This window comes from Chrysoperla carnea (genome assembly GCF_905475395.1).
Source record: "Chrysoperla carnea chromosome X unlocalized genomic scaffold, inChrCarn1.1 SUPER_X_unloc_3, whole genome shotgun sequence".
Taxonomy (NCBI): domain Eukaryota; kingdom Metazoa; phylum Arthropoda; class Insecta; order Neuroptera; family Chrysopidae; genus Chrysoperla; species Chrysoperla carnea.
The window spans coordinates 101,278-125,796 of NW_025408156.1; the positions used below are offsets into that span (position 1 = coordinate 101,278).

Genomic DNA, 24,519 nt, shown 5'->3' on the forward strand with positions numbered 1-24,519 from the left:
CAACTGCGGTTACTGCTGCTTCTACAACACCAACAAAAAAAGCAACAGCTTCTGGTGCTAAACGTACAAAACAACATTCAAAACCAACACATCCACGTACATCAGAAATGGTTGTTAACGCAATTAAAAATTTAAAAGAACGTGGTGGTTCATCATTACAAGCAATTAAAAAATATTTAGCTGCAAATTATAAAGTGGATTCTGATAAAATTTCACCATTTATTAAAAAATATTTAAAAGCTGCTGTAACTGAGGGAGCCTTGGTACAAACTAAAGGTAAAGGTGCATCTGGTTCATTCAAATTGGCTGCTTCCGCTTCATCTAATTCTTCAGCTAAATCAAAAGTATCCAAAAAAGAAAGTGGAGCAAAAGGTTCAGCAAAGAGTGCTAAAAGTAAACGGGCACCAAAAGAAAAGAAAGCCACAACTACATCATTGGCAGCCAAAAAGCCTAAAGCAAAAAAAGCGACTCCATCATCATCAACTGCTGCTAAAAAAGTTACTGCAAAATCATCAGCGGCATCAAAAAAAGCACCAGTTAAAGCAAAACCAGCAAAAAGTACAAAATCCGCTGCCAAAAGTAGCCCTGCTCGTAAACCGAAAGCACCAAAAGCTAAGAAAGCTTCTGTTGCCAAATCATCTCCTACAAAAATTAAAAAAGCAGCACCAAAAAAGAAATGATCTGTTACTTTAATAATATATTGAAATATTTCATTATTTTTGCTAAAAAATGAAAATAACATAGGCCTTAATACAGGCCACAAATTAATATTTGATAAGAGTAAATTATTTTTTGTATAAATATTTTATAAAATAATAGTTAAGAAACATTTGCCACAGTCAGTACCACGGATGGGTGGCCACTTGAGAATACTGTGTGCGGTTGCATTTTTATTTAAAATATATGGTATAATAAATAAGTATATATTTAAATTGATTACTTCATTGAAAATTTTAATAATATACTTTAATATTAATGATATTTATGAAAAATATATATTTGTAAAAATTTTCATTTATTACTGGCAACAGCCATACCACGTTGAAAACACCGGTTCTCGTCCGATCACCGAAGTTAAGCAACATTGGGCACAGTCAGTACTTGGATGGGTGACCGCTTGGGAACACTGTGTGCGGTTGCCTTTTTATATTAAAAATATAAATTATTTTTCTTCTTTTCTTTTTTTTTACACACCATATATAAATATATGTTATTTAGAAATGTAAACCTTTTATATTATTCGTCAACAAATAAATATTATTTTTTGTATAAAATTTTATTGCATTTATAACTCATATCATGGTTACTTTAAAGCGAGAAGTTTTTTTAATATTTCAAATGAATATAAAATAATATAAATTTTATGAAATTTATTTATTTTTAGAAATAGCAATCGCTTATAATTATAACAAAATTTTAATAATGTTTAATTTTATTTCAATAATTTATATATATATATATATATATATTTTTTAATAAAAATAATATACTCTTATTTAATAATATATGTTGGTCCTATATATAGGACCGAAAATATTTCTTATTTTTTTTTTTTTTTTTAAATTGTCATTTAAAACGCTTATGCACGTTCTCCACGAATACGTCTTGCCAATTGTATATCCTTAGGCATAATTGTAACACGCTTTGCATGAATTGCGCATAAATTGGGATCTTCAAATAAACCTACTAAATAGGCTTCACTAGCTTCTTGTAATGCCATAACAGCTGAACTTTGGAAACGTAAATCGGTTTTAAAATCTTGTGCAATTTCACGTACTAAACGTTGGAATGGTAATTTACGAATTAACAATTCAGTACTTTTTTGATAACGACGAATTTCTCGTAAAGCTACTGTACCAGGACGATATCTGTGTGGTTTTTTTACTCCACCAGTTGCTGGTGCACTTTTACGTGCAGCTTTCGTTGCTAATTGTTTTCTTGGTGCTTTACCACCAGTTGATTTACGTGCAGTTTGCTTGGTTCTAGCCATTTTCAAATAATAATGTTTTTACAAAAAAACACACAATTTTTAAAATTATATTCGACAATTTGATACTACAAAGTCAAATGTTTAAATGCGAAATAAATGTGTTGTATTTATATTTATATGAAATTTCAAAATTTTTGTTGTCATATCCTATTGGATAGCTATCAGAGTATGGACTAATCAAATTGTATAGGCGTGGCTTAAAAAATCTTTAATGCTTTATATAAAAAGGCACAATTGTACCGGCGCTCACATACATTACAATACTTGTGAGGTTAACACACGTGTTATCCGTTCGTTAAAATATTGTAAATAATTTTTTATTAAAATGACTGGCAGAGGAAAAGGTGGAAAGGGTCTTGGAAAAGGGGGTGCAAAACGTCATAGAAAAGTTTTGCGTGATAATATCCAAGGTATTACAAAACCTGCAATTCGTCGTTTAGCACGACGAGGTGGAGTAAAACGTATCTCTGGTTTAATTTATGAAGAAACACGTGGTGTACTTAAAGTATTCCTTGAAAATGTTATTCGGGATGCTGTTACATATACTGAACACGCAAAACGTAAAACAGTTACAGCTATGGATGTTGTATATGCATTAAAACGACAAGGTCGTACTTTGTATGGTTTTGGAGGTTAAGAAAATATAATAATTTACTTAAAATATTTAGTAAATTTATTAAAGAATATTTAATACATCCGATAAATTTAAACAGGCTTTCCTTTTTGGGAAGCCACTAATTTTATTTATATAAGAGTAAATAAATTTGTTAATAAATATAACATATTATATAATTTGTTTACAACAAATTATTTTGTTTATAACATACATTACCAAATATTTTTATTTATTTTTTTTTTTTTATTGTAATATATCTGCAATAATAAATTATAATTTGTATATTATCTATTTTATTTTACAATAACTTATTGAATTTTTGAAAAAATTTTATTATAAATTAATATACTATTATATTTTTTATATATACAAGTTAAGAGTAACAAGTATCGATAGGAGATTATCGAATTTATAACTAATAAAACATTTCGCCTTAATCAAAGAAAATAAAGATTTTGCTATACCATTTTTTATACTTTCAATAAATAATTTATTATTAAATTTTTATTATTTCATTTATTTTTTAAAATTATTAAAAATATTTTTCTAATAATTATAAGCGTACATAAACAAGTAGTAAATGTAAAATGAAAATAATAAAGGTAATGTAATGCATTTGCATTACACTGATTTACGATATATATTCCGCGATATCCTTTATTATATTTAAAATTAATAATATTGATATACTAATAATAGATATATTCAAGCTATTAATATATAAAATTTTATATTAAATATGATATTAATAATTGTTTATTTTATTTTTTTGTATATATAAAAATAATTTACTCTTATTTAAAAAATTTGATGGCTCTCTTAAAAAGAGAGCCATTTTTATATGTTGATGTATTTTTATGTTATCAATTAAATAATATTTTCGATTTATTTATTTTGAACTTGTATATTTTGTAACAGCTTTAGTACCTTCACTAACAGCGTGCTTTGCCAATTCACCAGGTAATAATAATCGAACTGCGGTTTGAATTTCCCGACTTGTGATTGTTGAACGTTTATTATAATGTGCTAAACGTGATGCTTCAGCAGCAATACGTTCAAAAATATCATTAACAAAACTGTTCATGATACTCATAGCTTTACTAGAGATACCAGTATCAGGATGCACTTGTTTTAATACTTTGTAAATGTAAATTGCATATGATTCCTTGCGCTTCCTCTTCTTTTTCTTATCACTCTTTGATATATTTTTTTGAGCTTTGCCAGCTTTTTTTGCTGCTTTTCCACTTGTTTTTGGTGGCATTGTTACAAACAATTAATATACACAGATAGTTACAGAACACCAGTCAGTATATGTATGAGCGTGTCGTGTATACAACTAGCGTATTATATACGCGAAGATGGATATAACAATAAAAATGAATACTACTCTCTGATTGGCTGAAAATAATACTATAAGGTGATTGGTTTATTTTTAAAGTTTTATATTTTATAAATATTATAAATTAAAATACCCAAATAACATTTTAAACATTTATGTTACAATCCCCGTAACGTACACATCTGTGTGATTATATTTACAAAAAAAAATATTAATTAAATAAATTTATTCGCTATGTCTGGACGAGGTAAAGGTGGTAAAGTAAAGGGAAAGGCAAAGTCAAGATCAAGCCGAGCAGGATTACAATTTCCTGTTGGAAGAATTCACAGATTATTACGAAAAGGAAATTATGCTGAACGAGTAGGTGCTGGTGCCCCAGTATATTTGGCTGCTGTTATGGAATATTTGGCTGCAGAAGTTCTCGAGTTAGCTGGTAATGCTGCCCGTGATAACAAAAAAACACGTATCATTCCACGTCATTTACAATTGGCAATTCGTAATGATGAAGAATTAAATAAATTATTATCTGGTGTAACAATTGCTCAAGGTGGTGTATTACCAAACATTCAAGCAGTGTTATTACCAAAGAAAACTGAAAAGAAAGCATAAATTAAAAACATTGCATTAATTTTTATAATAATAATACATCGATCATAGGCCTTTTAATAAAAGGCCACAAATTTATTTAAAATAAGAGTAAAAATTATTTTTATAAATAATATATTATAATATTTTTTTAAAGAATCAATTTAAATAATTATAAATTAATGATTCTTTTTTTTTTTTTTTTTTTTTATATGTTATTATGGAAATAATTCATCATATTATGATGACATTTAGGTAACATATTATAAGAATATTCATAAAATATTATCAAAATAATATTGTATTATGATGATATTTAGACAAAATATTATAAGAATATACACAAAATATTATCAAAATAATATCATTAGATAACAAAACTGTTCATGATACTCATACCTTTACTAGAGATAAAAGTATCAGGATGCACTTGTATTAATACATATTATCACAACATCACAAAATATTTTTTAAAAGGAAAAATTTTTTTAAAATTATTATAAAATTTGATTGAATTAAATTTCAATTTATTTTTTTAATAATTAAAAAAAAAAAAAAAAAAAAGCATATAAACTTTCTATTGAAAATGTTATTTTAAACTAGATGGCCAAGTGAACTTCGTTACACAAACAATATATGACGTATTCGTTATTTAAATAATCAGTATCCTTTGATATTATATCAATACGTTACTCTCTTCTTTTGATACATATTAATAAAATTTCAATTTATAAGATTTTATGTCAATTATATAAATAATATTATAAATTTTCTAAATACATAAGTTAAGTAACAAAAAATTTGAATAACAAGATAAATTTATATATTATGTTTTAATACTCGATACTATAATATATCGCATCCGTTACCAATTATTCGGTATCCTTTGATTTATACACAGAATGAACTAAAAATATATATCAAATTTATTTTATTTATTTATATATTTAATATTATTATTATTATTTTATATTACAAAGTTTCTTAACGAAGCTTACAATGATTTCTCATATCGTACTTAACAAAATTATTTAGATCATATAAAATTTAAATTGTTAAAAAATTTGTATATTTATTATTATTATTATTTATTTTTATTAAAATTACATAACATAAAATTAATAATATTTTAATAATTATATAAATTAATTCTTATTTAAAATAATCTTATATTAATCTCAACAAATACTCTAATAATATATTTTGTCATAAATTTTTTTATATTTAAAATAAATATTATAATATATAAATACTTATATCAGTATAAAATTTCTTTATATAATTATGAAAAAATTAATTTAATAGTTAATTATTGATATTAATGCATAAATAAAAGTATTTTCTAATGAAATATATTTTGTCAATGTTCGATTAACACATTTCATAATAATACGTTTTCATTATTGACAAAAAAAGTTTTTCTAAAAATGAAATCTTATACTATAATATATATATTTATATATTAAATTTTTTAATTATTTATATACTAATAATTTATAATAAATCGATATTAAATAAAAAATAAAAATATATACTTTTTAAGTTTACCTTAAAAATATTATTGTTTTGTATGATTGAAATAATTAATATTAAACTATGTTTATTAATAATTGTTAATAAAAAAATTAAATATATTTTAATTTATAAAATAAATATTATTATTAAATTTATAATTTATTATTTTATATATTATAGAAATTGAAAAAATAAATCATGTTTACTACGACAGTAAATTAGAAATACTATTTAATTTTTATGTGTTTTCTACATGGTACTTTGACTTACATAGGGACTTATATTATTGTGAATAATGATATAATTGAAAACCTTTATTTTTTATTTGATAGAATTATTATATTTTATCATTTAAATATTTATAATAAATACATTATTTTTATAAAGTAAAAAAATATGGCCGAAGAAAATTCTACAGCTGTTGCAGCAACTGCGGTTACTGCTGCTTCTACAACACCAACAAAAAAAGCAACAGCTTCTGGTGCTAAACGTACAAAACAACATTCAAAACCAACACATCCACGTACATCAGAAATGGTTGTTAACGCAATTAAAAATTTAAAAGAACGTGGTGGTTCATCATTACAAGCAATTAAAAAATATTTAGCTGCAAATTATAAAGTGGATTCTGATAAAATTTCACCATTTATTAAAAAATATTTAAAAGCTGCTGTAACTGAGGGAGCCTTGGTACAAACTAAAGGTAAAGGTGCATCTGGTTCATTCAAATTGGCTGCTTCCGCTTCATCTAATTCTTCAGCTAAATCAAAAGTATCCAAAAAAGAAAGTGGAGCAAAAGGTTCAGCAAAGAGTGCTAAAAGTAAACGGGCACCAAAAGAAAAGAAAGCCACAACTACATCATTGGCAGCCAAAAAGCCTAAAGCAAAAAAAGCGACTCCATCATCATCAACTGCTGCTAAAAAAGTTACTGCAAAATCTTCAGCGGCATCAAAAAAAGCACCAGTTAAAGCAAAACCAGCAAAAAGTACAAAATCCGCTGCCAAAAGTAGCCCTGCTCGTAAACCGAAAGCACCAAAAGCTAAGAAAGCTTCTGTTGCCAAATCATCTCCTACAAAAATTAAAAAAGCAGCACCAAAAAAGAAATGATCTGTTACTTTAATAATATATTGAAATATTTCATTATTTTTGCTAAAAAATGAAAATAACATAGGCCTTAATACAGGCCACAAATTAATATTTGATAAGAGTAAATTATTTTTTGTATAAATATTTTATAAAATAATAGTTAAGAAACATTTGCCACAGTCAGTACCACGGATGGGTGGCCACTTGAGAATACTGTGTGCGGTTGCATTTTTATTTAAAATATATGGTATAATAAATAAGTATATATTTAAATTGATTACTTCATTGAAAATTTTAATAATATACTTTAATATTAATGATATTTATGAAAAATATATATTTGTAAAAATTTTCATTTATTACTGGCAACAGCCATACCACGTTGAAAACACCGGTTCTCGTCCGATCACCGAAGTTAAGCAACATTGGGCACAGTCAGTACTTGGATGGGTGACCGCTTGGGAACACTGTGTGCGGTTGCCTTTTTATATTAAAAATATAAATTATTTTTCTTCTTTTCTTTTTTTTTACACACCATATATAAATATATGTTATTTAGAAATGTAAACCTTTTATATTATTCGTCAACAAATAAATATTATTTTTTGTATAAAATTTTATTGCATTTATAACTCATATCATGGTTACTTTAAAGCGAGAAGTTTTTTTAATATTTCAAATGAATATAAAATAATATAAATTTTATGAAATTTATTTATTTTTAGAAATAGCAATCGCTTATAATTATAACAAAATTTTAATAATGTTTAATTTTATTTCAATAATTTATATATATATATATATATATTTTTTAATAAAAATAATATACTCTTATTTAATAATATATGTTGGTCCTATATATAGGACCGAAAATATTTCTTATTTGTATTTTTTTTTTTAAATTGTCATTTAAAACGCTTATGCACGTTCTCCACGAATACGTCTTGCCAATTGTATATCCTTAGGCATAATTGTAACACGCTTTGCATGAATTGCGCATAAATTGGTATCTTCAAATAAACCTACTAAATAGGCTTCACTAGCTTCTTGTAATGCCATAACAGCTGAACTTTGGAAACGTAAATCGGTTTTAAAATCTTGTGCAATTTCACGTACTAAACGTTGGAATGGTAATTTACGAATTAACAATTCAGTACTTTTTTGATAACGACGAATTTCTCGTAAAGCTACTGTACCAGGACGATATCTGTGTGGTTTTTTTACTCCACCAGTTGCTGGTGCACTTTTACGTGCAGCTTTCGTTGCTAATTGTTTTCTTGGTGCTTTACCACCAGTTGATTTACGTGCAGTTTGCTTGGTTCTAGCCATTTTCAAATAATAATGTTTTTACAAAAAAACACACAATTTTTAAAATTATATTCGACAATTTGATACTACAAAGTCAAATGTTTAAATGCGAAATAAATGTGTTGTATTTATATTTATATGAAATTTCAAAATTTTTGTTGTCATATCCTATTGGATAGCTATCAGAGTATGGACTAATCAAATTGTATAGGCGTGGCTTAAAAAATCTTTAATGCTTTATATAAAAAGGCACAATTGTACCGGCGCTCACATACATTACAATACTTGTGAGGTTAACACACGTGTTATCCGTTCGTTAAAATATTGTAAATAATTTTTTATTAAAATGACTGGCAGAGGAAAAGGTGGAAAGGGTCTTGGAAAAGGGGGTGCAAAACGTCATAGAAAAGTTTTGCGTGATAATATCCAAGGTATTACAAAACCTGCAATTCGTCGTTTAGCACGACGAGGTGGAGTAAAACGTATCTCTGGTTTAATTTATGAAGAAACACGTGGTGTACTTAAAGTATTCCTTGAAAATGTTATTCGGGATGCTGTTACATATACTGAACACGCAAAACGTAAAACAGTTACAGCTATGGATGTTGTATATGCATTAAAACGACAAGGTCGTACTTTGTATGGTTTTGGAGGTTAAGAAAATATAATAATTTACTTAAAATATTTAGTAAATTTATTAAAGAATATTTAATACATCCGATAAATTTAAACAGGCTTTCCTTTTTGGGAAGCCACTAATTTTATTTATATAAGAGTAAATAAATTTGTTAATAAATATAACATATTATATAATTTGTTTACAACAAATTATTTTGTTTATAACATACATTACCAAATATTTTTATTTATTTTTTTTTTTTTATTGTAATATATCTGCAATAATAAATTATAATTTGTATATTATCTATTTTATTTTACAATAACTTATTGAATTTTTGAAAAAATTTTATTATAAATTAATATACTATTATATTTTTTATATATACAAGTTAAGAGTAACAAGTATCGATAGGAGATTATCGAATTTATAACTAATAAAACATTTCGCCTTAATCAAAGAAAATAAAGATTTTGCTATACCATTTTTTATACTTTCAATAAATAATTTATTATTAAATTTTTATTATTTCATTTATTTTTTAAAATTATTAAAAATATTTTTCTAATAATTATAAGCGTACATAAACAAGTAGTAAATGTAAAATGAAAATAATAAAGGTAATGTAATGCATTTGCATTACACTGATTTACGATATATATTCCGCGATATCCTTTATTATATTTAAAATTAATAATATTGATATACTAATAATAGATATATTCAAGCTATTAATATATAAAATTTTATATTAAATATGATATTAATAATTGTTTATTTTATTTTTTTGTATATATAAAAATAATTTACTCTTATTTAAAAAATTTGATGGCTCTCTTAAAAAGAGAGCCATTTTTATATGTTGATGTATTTTTATGTTATCAATTAAATAATATTTTCGATTTATTTATTTTGAACTTGTATATTTTGTAACAGCTTTAGTACCTTCACTAACAGCGTGCTTTGCCAATTCACCAGGTAATAATAATCGAACTGCGGTTTGAATTTCCCGACTTGTGATTGTTGAACGTTTATTATAATGTGCTAAACGTGATGCTTCAGCAGCAATACGTTCAAAAATATCATTAACAAAACTGTTCATGATACTCATAGCTTTACTAGAGATACCAGTATCAGGATGCACTTGTTTTAATACTTTGTAAATGTAAATTGCATATGATTCCTTGCGCTTCCTCTTCTTTTTCTTATCACTCTTTGATATATTTTTTTGAGCTTTGCCAGCTTTTTTTGCTGCTTTTCCACTTGTTTTTGGTGGCATTGTTACAAACAATTAATATACACAGATAGTTACAGAACACCAGTCAGTATATGTATGAGCGTGTCGTGTATACAACTAGCGTATTATATACGCGAAGATGGATATAACAATAAAAATGAATACTACTCTCTGATTGGCTGAAAATAATACTATAAGGTGATTGGTTTATTTTTAAAGTTTTATATTTTATAAATATTATAAATTAAAATACCCAAATAACATTTTAAACATTTATGTTACAATCCCCGTAACGTACACATCTGTGTGATTATATTTACAAAAAAAAATATTAATTAAATAAATTTATTCGCTATGTCTGGACGAGGTAAAGGTGGTAAAGTAAAGGGAAAGGCAAAGTCAAGATCAAGCCGAGCAGGATTACAATTTCCTGTTGGAAGAATTCACAGATTATTACGAAAAGGAAATTATGCTGAACGAGTAGGTGCTGGTGCCCCAGTATATTTGGCTGCTGTTATGGAATATTTGGCTGCAGAAGTTCTCGAGTTAGCTGGTAATGCTGCCCGTGATAACAAAAAAACACGTATCATTCCACGTCATTTACAATTGGCAATTCGTAATGATGAAGAATTAAATAAATTATTATCTGGTGTAACAATTGCTCAAGGTGGTGTATTACCAAACATTCAAGCAGTGTTATTACCAAAGAAAACTGAAAAGAAAGCATAAATTAAAAACATTGCATTAATTTTTATAATAATAATACATCGATCATAGGCCTTTTAATAAAAGGCCACAAATTTATTTAAAATAAGAGTAAAAATTATTTTTATAAATAATATATTATAATATTTTTTTAAAGAATCAATTTAAATAATTATAAATTAATGATTCTTTTTTTTTTTTTTCTTTTTTTATATGTTATTATGGAAATAATTCATCATATTATGATGACATTTAGGTAACATATTATAAGAATATTCATAAAATATTATCAAAATAATATTGTATTATGATGATATTTAGACAAAATATTATAAGAATATACACAAAATATTATCAAAATAATATCATTAGATAACAAAACTGTTCATGATACTCATACCTTTACTAGAGATAAAAGTATCAGGATGCACTTGTATTAATACATATTATCACAACATCACAAAATATTTTTTAAAAGGAAAAATTTTTTTAAAATTATTATAAAATTTGATTGAATTAAATTTCAATTTATTTTTTTAATAATTAAAGAAAAAAAAAAAAAAAAGCATATAAACTTTCTATTGAAAATGTTATTTTAAACTAGATGGCCAAGTGAACTTCGTTACACAAACAATATATGACGTATTCGTTATTTAAATAATCAGTATCCTTTGATATTATATCAATACGTTACTCTCTTCTTTTGATACATATTAATAAAATTTCAATTTATAAGATTTTATGTCAATTATATAAATAATATTATAAATTTTCTAAATACATAAGTTAAGTAACAAAAAATTTGAATAACAAGATAAATTTATATATTATGTTTTAATACTCGATACTATAATATATCGCATCCGTTACCAATTATTCGGTATCCTTTGATTTATACACAGAATGAACTAAAAATATATATCAAATTTATTTTATTTATTTATATATTTAATATTATTATTATTATTTTATATTACAAAGTTTCTTAACGAAGCTTACAATGATTTCTCATATCGTACTTAACAAAATTATTTAGATCATATAAAATTTAAATTGTTAAAAAATTTGTATATTTATTATTATTATTATTTATTTTTATTAAAATTACATAACATAAAATTAATAATATTTTAATAATTATATAAATTAATTCTTATTTAAAATAATCTTATATTAATCTCAACAAATACTCTAATAATATATTTTGTCATAAATTTTTTTATATTTAAAATAAATATTATAATATATAAATACTTATATCAGTATAAAATTTCTTTATATAATTATGAAAAAATTAATTTAATAGTTAATTATTGATATTAATGCATAAATAAAAGTATTTTCTAATGAAATATATTTTGTCAATGTTCGATTAACACATTTCATAATAATACGTTTTCATTATTGACAAAAAAAGTTTTTCTAAAAATGAAATCTTATACTATAATATATATATTTATATATTAAATTTTTTAATTATTTATATACTAATAATTTATAATAAATCGATATTAAATAAAAAATAAAAATATATACTTTTTAAGTTTACCTTAAAAATATTATTGTTTTGTATGATTGAAATAATTAATATTAAACTATGTTTATTAATAATTGTTAATAAAAAAATTAAATATATTTTAATTTATAAAATAAATATTATTATTAAATTTATAATTTATTATTTTATATATTATAGAAATTGAAAAAATAAATCATGTTTACTACGACAGTAAATTAGAAATACTATTTAATTTTTATGTGTTTTCTACATGGTACTTTGACTTACATAGGGACTTATATTATTGTGAATAATGATATAATTGAAAACCTTTATTTTTTATTTGATAGAATTATTATATTTTATCATTTAAATATTTATAATAAATACATTATTTTTATAAAGTAAAAAAATATGGCCGAAGAAAATTCTACAGCTGTTGCAGCAACTGCGGTTACTGCTGCTTCTACAACACCAACAAAAAAAGCAACAGCTTCTGGTGCTAAACGTACAAAACAACATTCAAAACCAACACATCCACGTACATCAGAAATGGTTGTTAACGCAATTAAAAATTTAAAAGAACGTGGTGGTTCATCATTACAAGCAATTAAAAAATATTTAGCTGCAAATTATAAAGTGGATTCTGATAAAATTTCACCATTTATTAAAAAATATTTAAAAGCTGCTGTAACTGAGGGAGCCTTGGTACAAACTAAAGGTAAAGGTGCATCTGGTTCATTCAAATTGGCTGCTTCCGCTTCATCTAATTCTTCAGCTAAATCAAAAGTATCCAAAAAAGAAAGTGGAGCAAAAGGTTCAGCAAAGAGTGCTAAAAGTAAACGGGCACCAAAAGAAAAGAAAGCCACAACTACATCATTGGCAGCCAAAAAGCCTAAAGCAAAAAAAGCGACTCCATCATCATCAACTGCTGCTAAAAAAGTTACTGCAAAATCATCAGCGGCATCAAAAAAAGCACCAGTTAAAGCAAAACCAGCAAAAAGTACAAAATCCGCTGCCAAAAGTAGCCCTGCTCGTAAACCGAAAGCACCAAAAGCTAAGAAAGCTTCTGTTGCCAAATCATCTCCTACAAAAATTAAAAAAGCAGCACCAAAAAAGAAATGATCTGTTACTTTAATAATATATTGAAATATTTCATTATTTTTGCTAAAAAATGAAAATAACATAGGCCTTAATACAGGCCACAAATTAATATTTGATAAGAGTAAATTATTTTTTGTATAAATATTTTATAAAATAATAGTTAAGAAACATTTGCCACAGTCAGTACCACGGATGGGTGGCCACTTGAGAATACTGTGTGCGGTTGCATTTTTATTTAAAATATATGGTATAATAAATAAGTATATATTTAAATTGATTACTTCATTGAAAATTTTAATAATATACTTTAATATTAATGATATTTATGAAAAATATATATTTGTAAAAATTTTCATTTATTACTGGCAACAGCCATACCACGTTGAAAACACCGGTTCTCGTCCATTATCTGTACAGCGTTCATACCGTACAGTACAGTGAATTGTTGAAGCAAATTATTGTATAATTACATTCAAAGCGAAAACAATTTCATACACACACCTACAGAACAAGTTAAATCAAATATAAAAAAGTATAAAAACAAACTATAAAATAAGTGACGGGCGTAGCCAAACAAAAAAAAGGGGGCGACCTAGTCGCTCCCCTGCTATCACTAAAGTTTTAAAAGTGCAACCCGATGACGTCGGAATACAACAAAGCACCGAAGAAGAAGCCAACAAAATAGAAAAAATAGTTAGTGAAAATAGCGAGAACACAAGTGCAGTGCCTCCAAGAATGGAAAACCAAAACAAAAACAATATACAAAACATTTTCAAAAAACAAACAGAAGTGCAAGTGCAAGTGCCCACAAAAAACAGATTTAATCCCCTAACCACTGAAGAAGGTCAAATAGTGGAAGATGTGGAACAAGAAGACACAGACCCAAAAGAAATTAATGAAAATGACAAAAACACAGAAAGGACACAAGGAGGTAAGAATAAACCACCTCCAATTGTTATACACAGCACTCCAAATAACCATAAGGAGTTCATGGAGCAAATAAAGGAACATGTGAAAAAGGGATTCCATGTGAAATACACGTTCAAAAAAACGAATCTATTCATCCATGACTCAAATGAATATAAAAACTACGTCAAAATGCTAGACAACGAAAACATGGAGTTCCATACATACACGGAAAGGACAGAAAAACACCACGCCTTCGTATTGGTCGGGCTACCAAGAGGAATCGACGAAGAGGAAATTAAGCAAGACATAGAGAAATGCCTCAAAACAAACATTATTAAAGTATATCCAATGAGATCCTCCTACAGATCTCTATATCTTGTGATCACCGGACAAAGCACGTCCCTAAAACAACTAACCCAAGAAGTTAAATATGTGTACAACGTAAAAATTACCTGGGAAAGGCACAGGAACGCCAAACTAATTATCCAGTGTCACAGATGTCAGGCCTGGTCACATGCCACTACGAACTGTAGAATGAACCCAAAGTGCCTAAAATGCGCAGGACCTCACTGGAGCCGTGACTGTACAATAAAAGAAAACACGGAAGAAAATAAAAAACTTTTAAAATGTGCAAACTGTGAAAATAACCACCCGGCAAACTCTACAGAATGCCGAATTTATATCAACAAAATCGAGCAGATAGAAAGGAGAAGAAAAACAAACACGGTCCCTGTAAGAAATCAACAAAAATTCGTGCCAGCACCACTACCTCCAACAAATGTCTGGGCAATGAGAAACCCATTCACTCAAAATGATAGACCCACCCAAGTGTACGCACATGTACACAGCCAAGCACCAACACAAACAACATCCATATCTACTACTACTAACATAAACAATTTGGTAAGTGAGTTTGACACATTAAACAAATTAATAGATGTAGAAAGAATGCTAAAATATGTAAAAGACCTAAACCATGACCTTATGAAATGCAAAAACGAATTAGAGAAATTCATGGTTTTCAACAACTTTTGCACAAAAAATTTTAGCCAATGTCCGCCGTAAAATGTGCGACATGGAATGCTAATGGGCTACGCCAAAACCTTGGTGAACTTAGATCGTTCATCAGAGAACAAAAGGTGGACATTATGATGATAAATGAAACCAAATTATCAGGAGAACATAAAATAAAAATTAGAAATTTTAATATAATTAGGAAAGATAGAACAACACAAGGCGGAGGTGTAGCAATAATAATAAAAAATAGCATTCCGTTTCGCACATTTGAAATCAATGGTTCCGTATCCATAGAATGCGTCGGAATCGAACTATTAAATAATATAAAAATTATTGCAGTGTATAACACTCCCGCTAACAAGTTCCCCATGGAGGATCTAGCAAAATTGTTCAGGATGGGTAACAAAATATTAGTAATAGGTGATCTCAATGCTCGCCATACGGCATGGAAGAATCATGTATCAAACACAAACGGACGAACATTACATAAATTCACTAACGACAATAACATCGTCATCCAACACACAGACAACCCCACACATTTTCCAACTAACGGAATGACACCCACCTTCATTGATCTTGTGATTAATAAAAATGTTAACAACATCACGCACCCAACCTCAATACCAGAGTTATCATCAGACCACAACCCGGTAATATTTAATATTACAAACTTAAATAAAGACAACACCAAACACATTGTCACTTCCTATAAATCAACCGATTGGGCAGAGTTTAGAAAAAAATTAAATTCAACAATAAAAATCAATAATAAAATAAACAATGCCCAAGAAGTTGATCAGGAAATAGATAACTTCACAAAAGGGGTGCAACAAGTCCAAAAAGCTCACAGCCGACGGGTCGTGATAGTTGATAACAGGTATCTCCCTGATGATAACACAAAAAACTTAATCAAATATAAAAATGCGATGAGGAAACTGTACCAAAAAAGATTTATACCAGGCCTCAAAGCAGATATAAACAAAATCACGAAAATGATCAGGAGGAACATTAAAAACAAGATCAATGAACAGTGGGAAAAAACACTAACGGACTTACGACCCGGTGACAGAACAATGTGGCGAATAACGAAGACGTTTAAAAAACCGAGACAACAAATCCCCACAATCACCACGAACGATAATAATTACATGACGGACAAAGACAAAGCTGACATAATAAGTGAAACTTTAGAGGAGATCCAGACTAACGAACAGACTACTCCACTAGAAGAGGACATAAAACGAAGAATACATGAATTCTTTCATACCACACAAACACCACAAAACAACACCAAAATAAAGCTCACAACCCCCCAAGAAATTAAAAACATAATTAAAACCCTCCCAAATAACAAAGCCCCAGGACAAGACGGGATAGACACCAAAATAATCAAAAACTTTACCACCAAAGCTATAGTACAACTTCAGTACATAATAAATGCAATCCTGAGGATAGGATACTTCCCTGAGTCCTGGAGAACGGCAATAGTGATCCCAGTACCGAAACCTAACAAGGATCATAGTAATCCCAAAAATTACAGACCAATAAGCCTCCTGAGCACGCTGTCCAAGATAGCGGAAAAAGTCATTTTGGAAAGAATAAACAAGATAAGTCAGTCCAAAAATATAATAATACACGAACAATTCGGATTCAGAAGTGGTCATGGCACTTGCATGCAAGTTGCCAGAATAGCAAGTGACATAATACAAAATTTTAACAAAAGTAACGTCACGGCCATGGCCCTTCTGGATATTGAGAAAGCCTTTGACACGGTATATATTGATGGACTGATTTACAAACTAATAAATTATGACTTCCCAAGATGGCTAATAGCACTACTGGACAGTTACCTCAGAGGAAGGGGATTCTATGTAAAAATAAACAACAGCACATCGGAACTCCGACACCCAAAAGCAGGTGTGCCACAAGGATCGGTACTTGGGCCCATATTGTTCACCTACTTTATTAATGATATCCCAAAATTTGCCAAAACAAAAACTGCGATATACGCGGATGACACTGCCGTGTACGCCCACTCCTTTAGTGCTCAGGTGGCAACAAAACAACTACAAATACACCTGGATATGATACTTAAGTTTGCCAGGGACTGGAAAATCAAAATAAATAACAGCAAAACTGAACATATAATTTTTAGCAAAAAATTTACAAATGTCAAAATCTACGATCCACTTAAGGTAGACGGCGTAGCCATAGTCCCTGCCAAGCACAAAGTAAAGTACCTAGGTGTGTACCTCGATAGGACATTATCGTTTGTCCCACATATCAACCACCTGATCAGTAGGGGAAATGGGTGCATACGACAACTATACCCACTCCTGAACAAATACAGCAAACTCAGCACCAAAAATAAAAAAATGTTATACACTGCAATAATAAGACCAACTATAACCTACGGAGCCCCTGTGTGGAACAGCGTTTCAGACACGACATATCTAAGACTGCAACGTATACAGAACAAATGCCTCCGACTTACACTAAACAAAGATAGATACGCTAGAATACAAGACATACATAGAGAGACAGACATACCGACAATCAAAGACTATACCAAACATGTAACGCATTCTTTCTACACTAAGTTGATTAAAAACAGCTACTTAACCAAAAATATGGTGAAGTCAAACTCACTAACCAAAAAACACAAACAAATATATACAAAATATTTAAATAATGTATAACAAAATATTTTACAGTATATAATAAAGATAAAATACCCATTCCTTATAAGAGCCTGTAGCGTCGTGCCAGCGTTCCCGACTGGCACTCCGAAAGCAGGCGTTCAAGTCCCACTCAAAGCATTAAATTTTTTTTTCCTTATTAAATCTAATTTTACATGCAAAAACACATAGGCAATGGGCCATATAAGTTAGCCACAGCTATTGCCTAAAACATAAAACAGGTTTTTTTTTTAAAATTTTCCTGTAAAGAGCATATCAACAAAAATTAATTTAACATATACCTGCTCAAACAAATAAATTAAATATCCTAAGCATAATTGCGACACAGCAATCTGCATGAAAGAAAAAATAAGTTAGGATGAAAGCCTTTTAAGGCTAATAACCTATAATAGAAAATAAAAGTTTTGTAATATATGTTATGTATGTAATGTATTGTATTTTTAAATGTTGATTAATAAACTGTTTTTGAATTTGGTTCTCGTCCGATCACCGAAGTTAAGCAACATTGGGCACAGTCAGTACTTGGATGGGTGACCGCTTGGGAACACTGTGTGCGGTTGCCTTTTTATATTAAAAATATAAATTATTTTTCTTCTTTTCTTTTTTTTTACACACCATATATAAATATATGTTATTTAGAAATGTAAACCTTTTATATTATTCGTCAACAAATAAATATTATTTTTTGTATAAAATTTTATTGCATTTATAACTCATATCATGGTTACTTTAAAGCGAGAAGTTTTTTTAATATTTCAAATGAATATAAAATAATATAAATTTTATGAAATTTATTTATTTTTAGAAATAGCAATCGCTTATAATTATAACAAAATTTTAATAATGTTTAATTTTATTTCAATAATTTATATATATATATATATATATTTTTTAATAAAAATAATATACTCTTATTTAATAATATATGTTGGTCCTATATATAGGACCGAAAATATTTCTTATTTGTTTTTTTTTTTTTAAATTGTCATTTAAAACGCTTATGCACGTTCTCCACGAATACGTCTTGCCAATTGTATATCCTTAGGCATAATTGTAACACGCTTTGCATGAATTGATCATAAATTGGTATCTTCAAATAAACCTACTAAATAGGCTTCACTAGCTTCTTGTAATGCCATAACAGCTGAACTTTGGAAACGTAAATCGGTTTTAAAATCTTGTGCAATTTCACGTACTAAACGTTGGAATGGTAATTTACGAATTAACAATTCAGTACTTTTTTGATAACGACGAATTTCTCGTAAAGCTACTGTACCAGGACGATATCTGTGTGGTTTTTTTACTCCACCAGTTGCTGGTGCACTTTTACGTGCAGCTTTCGTTGCTAATTGTTTTCTTGGTGCTTTACCACCAGTTGATTTACGTGCAGTTTGCTTGGTTCTAGCCATTTTCAAATAATAATGTTTTTACAAAAAAACACACAATTTTAAAAATTATATTCGACAATTTGATACTACAAAGTCAAATGTTTAAATGCGAAATAAATGTGTTGTATTTATATTTATATGAAATTTCAAAATTTTTGTTGTCATATCCTATTGGATAGCTATCAGAGTATGGACTAATCAAATTGTATAGGCGTGGCTTAAAAAATCTTTAATGCTTTATATAAAAAGGCACAATTGTACCGGCGCTCACATACATTACAATACTTGTGAGGTTAACACACGTGTTATCCGTTCGTTAAAATATTGTAAATAATTTTTTATTAAAATGACTGGCAGAGGAAAAGGTGGAAAGGGTCTTGGAAAAGGGGGTGCAAAACGTCATAGAAAAGTTTTGCGTGATAATATCCAAGGTATTACAAAACCTGCAATTCGTCGTTTAGCACGACGAGGTGGAGTAAAACGTATCTCTGGTTTAATTTATGAAGAAACACGTGGTGTACTTAAAGTATTCCTTGAAAATGTTATTCGGGATGCTGTTACATATACTGAACACGCAAAACGTAAAACAGTTACAGCTATGGATGTTGTATATGCATTAAAACGACAAGGTCGTACTTTGTATGGTTTTGGAGGTTAAGAAAATATAATAATTTACTTAAAATATTTAGTAAATTTATTAAAGAATATTTAATACATCCGATAAATTTAAACAGGCTTTCCTTTTTGGGAAGCCACTAATTTTATTTATATAAGAGTAAATAAATTTGTTAATAAATATAACATATTATATAATTTGTTTACAACAAATTATTTTGTTTATAACATACATTACCAAATATTTTTATTTATTTTTTTTTTTTTATTGTAATATATCTGCAATAATAAATTATAATTTGTATATTATCTATTTTATTTTACAATAACTTATTGAATTTTTGAAAAAATTTTATTATAAATTAATATACTATTATATTTTTTATATATACAAGTTAAGAGTAACAAGTATCGATAGGAGATTATCGAATTTATAACTAATAAAACATTTCGCCTTAATCAAAGAAAATAAAGATTTTGCTATACCATTTTTATACTTTCAATAAATAATTTATTATTAAATTTTTATTATTTCATTTATTTTTTAAAATTATTAAAAATATTTTTCTAATAATTATAAGCGTACATAAACAAGTAGTAAATGTAAAATGAAAATAATAAAGGTAATGTAATGCATTTGCATTACACTGATTTACGATATATATTCCGCGATATCCTTTATTATATTTAAAATTAATAATATTGATATACTAATAATAGATATATTCAAGCTATTAATATATAAAATTTTATATTAAATATGATATTAATAATTGTTTATTTTATTTTTTTGTATATATAAAAATAATTTACTCTTATTTAAAAAATTTGATGGCTCTCTTAAAAAGAGAGCCGTTTTTATATGTTGATGTATTTTTATGTTATCAATTAAATAATATTTTCGATTTATTTATTTTGAACTTGTATATTTTGTAACAGCTTTAGTACCTTCACTAACAGCGTGCTTTGCCAATTCACCAGGTAATAATAATCGAACTGCGGTTTGAATTTCCCGACTTGTGATTGTTGAACGTTTATTATAATGTGCTAAACGTGATGCTTCAGCAGCAATACGTTCAAAAATATCATTAACAAAACTGTTCATGATACTCATAGCTTTACTAGAGATACCAGTATCAGGATGCACTTGTTTTAATACTTTGTAAATGTAAATTGCATATGATTCCTTGCGCTTCCTCTTCTTTTTCTTATCACTCTTTGATATATTTTTTTGAGCTTTGCCAGCTTTTTTTGCTGCTTTTCCACTTGTTTTTGGTGGCATTGTTACAAACAATTAATATACACAGATAGTTACAGAACACCAGTCAGTATATGTATGAGCGTGTCGTGTATACAACTAGCGTATTATATACGCGAAGATGGATATAACAATAAAAATGAATACTACTCTCTGATTGGCTGAAAATAATACTATAAGGTGATTGGTTTATTTTTAAAGTTTTATATTTTATAAATATTATAAATTAAAATACCCAAATAACATTTTAAACATTTATGTTACAATCCCCGTAACGTACACATCTGTGTGATTATATTTACAAAAAAAAATATTAATTAAATAAATTTATTCGCTATGTCTGGACGAGGTAAAGGTGGTAAAGTAAAGGGAAAGGCAAAGTCAAGATCAAGCCGAGCAGGATTACAATTTCCTGTTGGAAGAATTCACAGATTATTACGAAAAGGAAATTATGCTGAACGAGTAGGTGCTGGTGCCCCAGTATATTTGGCTGCTGTTATGGAATATTTGGCTGCAGAAGTTCTCGAGTTAGCTGGTAATGCTGCCCGTGATAACAAAAAAACACGTATCATTCCACGTCATTTACAATTGGCAATTCGTAATGATGAAGAATTAAATAAATTATTATCTGGTGTAACAATTGCTCAAGGTGGTGTATTACCAAACATTCAAGCAGTGTTATTACCAAAGAAAACTGAAAAGAAAGCATAAATTAAAAACATTGCATTAATTTTTATAATAATAATACATCGATCATAGGCCTTTTAATAAAAGGCCACAAATTTATTTAAAATAAGAGTAAAAATTATTTTTATAAATAATATATTATAATATTTTTTTAAAGAATCAATTTAAATAATTATAAATTAATGATTCTTTTTTTTTTTTTCTTTTTTTATATGTTATTATGGAAATAATTCATCATATTATGATGACATTTAGGTAACATATTATAAGAATATTCATAAAATATTATCAAAATAATATTGTATTATGATGATATTTAGACAAAATATTATAAGAATATACACAAAATATTATCAAAATAATATCATTAGATAACAAAACTGTTCATGATACTCATACCTTTACTAGAGATAAAAGTATCAGGATGCACTTGTATTAATACATATTATCACAACATCACAAAATATTTTTTAAAAGGAAAAATTTTTTTAAAATTATTATAAAATTTGATTGAATTAAATTTCAATTTATTTTTTTAATAATTAAAAAAAAAAAAAAAAAAAAGCATATAAACTTTCTATTGAAAATGTTATTTTAAACTAGATGGCCAAGTGAACTTCGTTACACAAACAATATATGACGTATTCGTTATTTAAATAATCAGTATCCTTTGATATTATATCAATACGTTACTCTCTTCTTTTGATACATATTAATAAAATTTCAATTTATAAGATTTTATGTCAATTATATAAATAATATTATAAATTTTCTAAATACATAAGTTAAGTAACAAAAAATTTGAATAACAAGATAAATTTATATATTATGTTTTAATACTCGATACTATAATATATCGCATCCGTTACCAATTATTCGGTATCCTTTGATTTATACACAGAATGAACTAAAAATATATATCAAATTTATTTTATTTATTTATATATTTAATATTATTATTATTATTTTATATTACAAAGTTTCTTAACGAAGCTTACAATGATTTCTCATATCGTACTTAACAAAATTATTTAGATCATATAAAATTTAAATTGTTAAAAAATTTGTATATTTATTATTATTATTATTTATTTTTATTAAAATTACATAACATAAAATTAATAATATTTTAATAATTATATAAATTAATTCTTATTTAAAATAATCTTATATTAATCTCAACAAATACTCTAATAATATATTTTGTCATAAATTTTTTTATATTTAAAATAAATATTATAATATATAAATACTTATATCAGTATAAAATTTCTTTATATAATTATGAAAAAATTAATTTAATAGTTAATTATTGATATTAATGCATAAATAAAAGTATTTTCTAATGAAATATATTTTGTCAATGTTCGATTAACACATTTCATAATAATACGTTTTCATTATTGACAAAAAAAGTTTTTCTAAAAATGAAATCTTATACTATAATATATATATTTATATATTAAATTTTTTAATTATTTATATACTAATAATTTATAATAAATCGATATTAAATAAAAAATAAAAATATATACTTTTTAAGTTTACCTTAAAAATATTATTGTTTTGTATGAATGAAATAATTAATATTAAACTATGTTTATTAATAATTGTTAATAAAAAAATTAAATATATTTTAATTTATAAAATAAATATTATTATTAAATTTATAATTTATTATTTTATATATTATAGAAATTGAAAAAATAAATCATGTTTACTACGACAGTAAATTAGAAATACTATTTAATTTTTATGTGTTTTCTACATGGTACTTTGACTTACATAGGGACTTATATTATTGTGAATAATGATATAATTGAAAACCTTTATTTTTTATTTGATAGAATTATTATATTTTATCATTTAAATATTTATAATAAATACATTATTTTTATAAAGTAAAAAAATATGGCCGAAGAAAATTCTACAGCTGTTGCAGCAACTGCGGTTACTGCTGCTTCTACAACACCAACAAAAAAAGCAACAGCTTCTGGTGCTAAACGTACAAAACAACATTCAAAACCAACACATCCACGTACATCAGAAATGGTTGTTAACGCAATTAAAAATTTAAAAGAACGTGGTGGTTCATCATTACAAGCAATTAAAAAATATTTAGCTGCAAATTATAAAGTGGATTCTGATAAAATTTCACCATTTATTAAAAAATATTTAAAAGCTGCTGTAACTGAGGGAGCCTTGGTACAAACTAAAGGTAAAGGTGCATCTGGTTCATTCAAATTGGCTGCTTCCGCTTCATCTAATTCTTCAGCTAAATCAAAAGTATCCAAAAAAGAAAGTGGAGCAAAAGGTTCAGCAAAGAGTGCTAAAAGTAAAC

General features: G+C 26.6%; 2 non-coding genes across 2 annotated transcripts; both read left to right on the plus strand.

The window, feature by feature from the left end:
- Positions 1–1,023: 1,023 nt before the first annotated feature.
- Positions 1,024–1,142, plus strand: LOC123304208. Its single transcript, XR_006536251.1, has one exon. It is a non-coding gene; the product is annotated as a 5S ribosomal RNA (ribosomal RNA).
- Positions 1,143–7,495: 6,353 nt separating this feature from the next.
- LOC123304210 lies at positions 7,496–7,614 on the plus strand. The gene has a single exon (XR_006536252.1). It is a non-coding gene; the product is annotated as a 5S ribosomal RNA (ribosomal RNA).
- Positions 7,615–24,519: the final 16,905 nt, after the last annotated feature.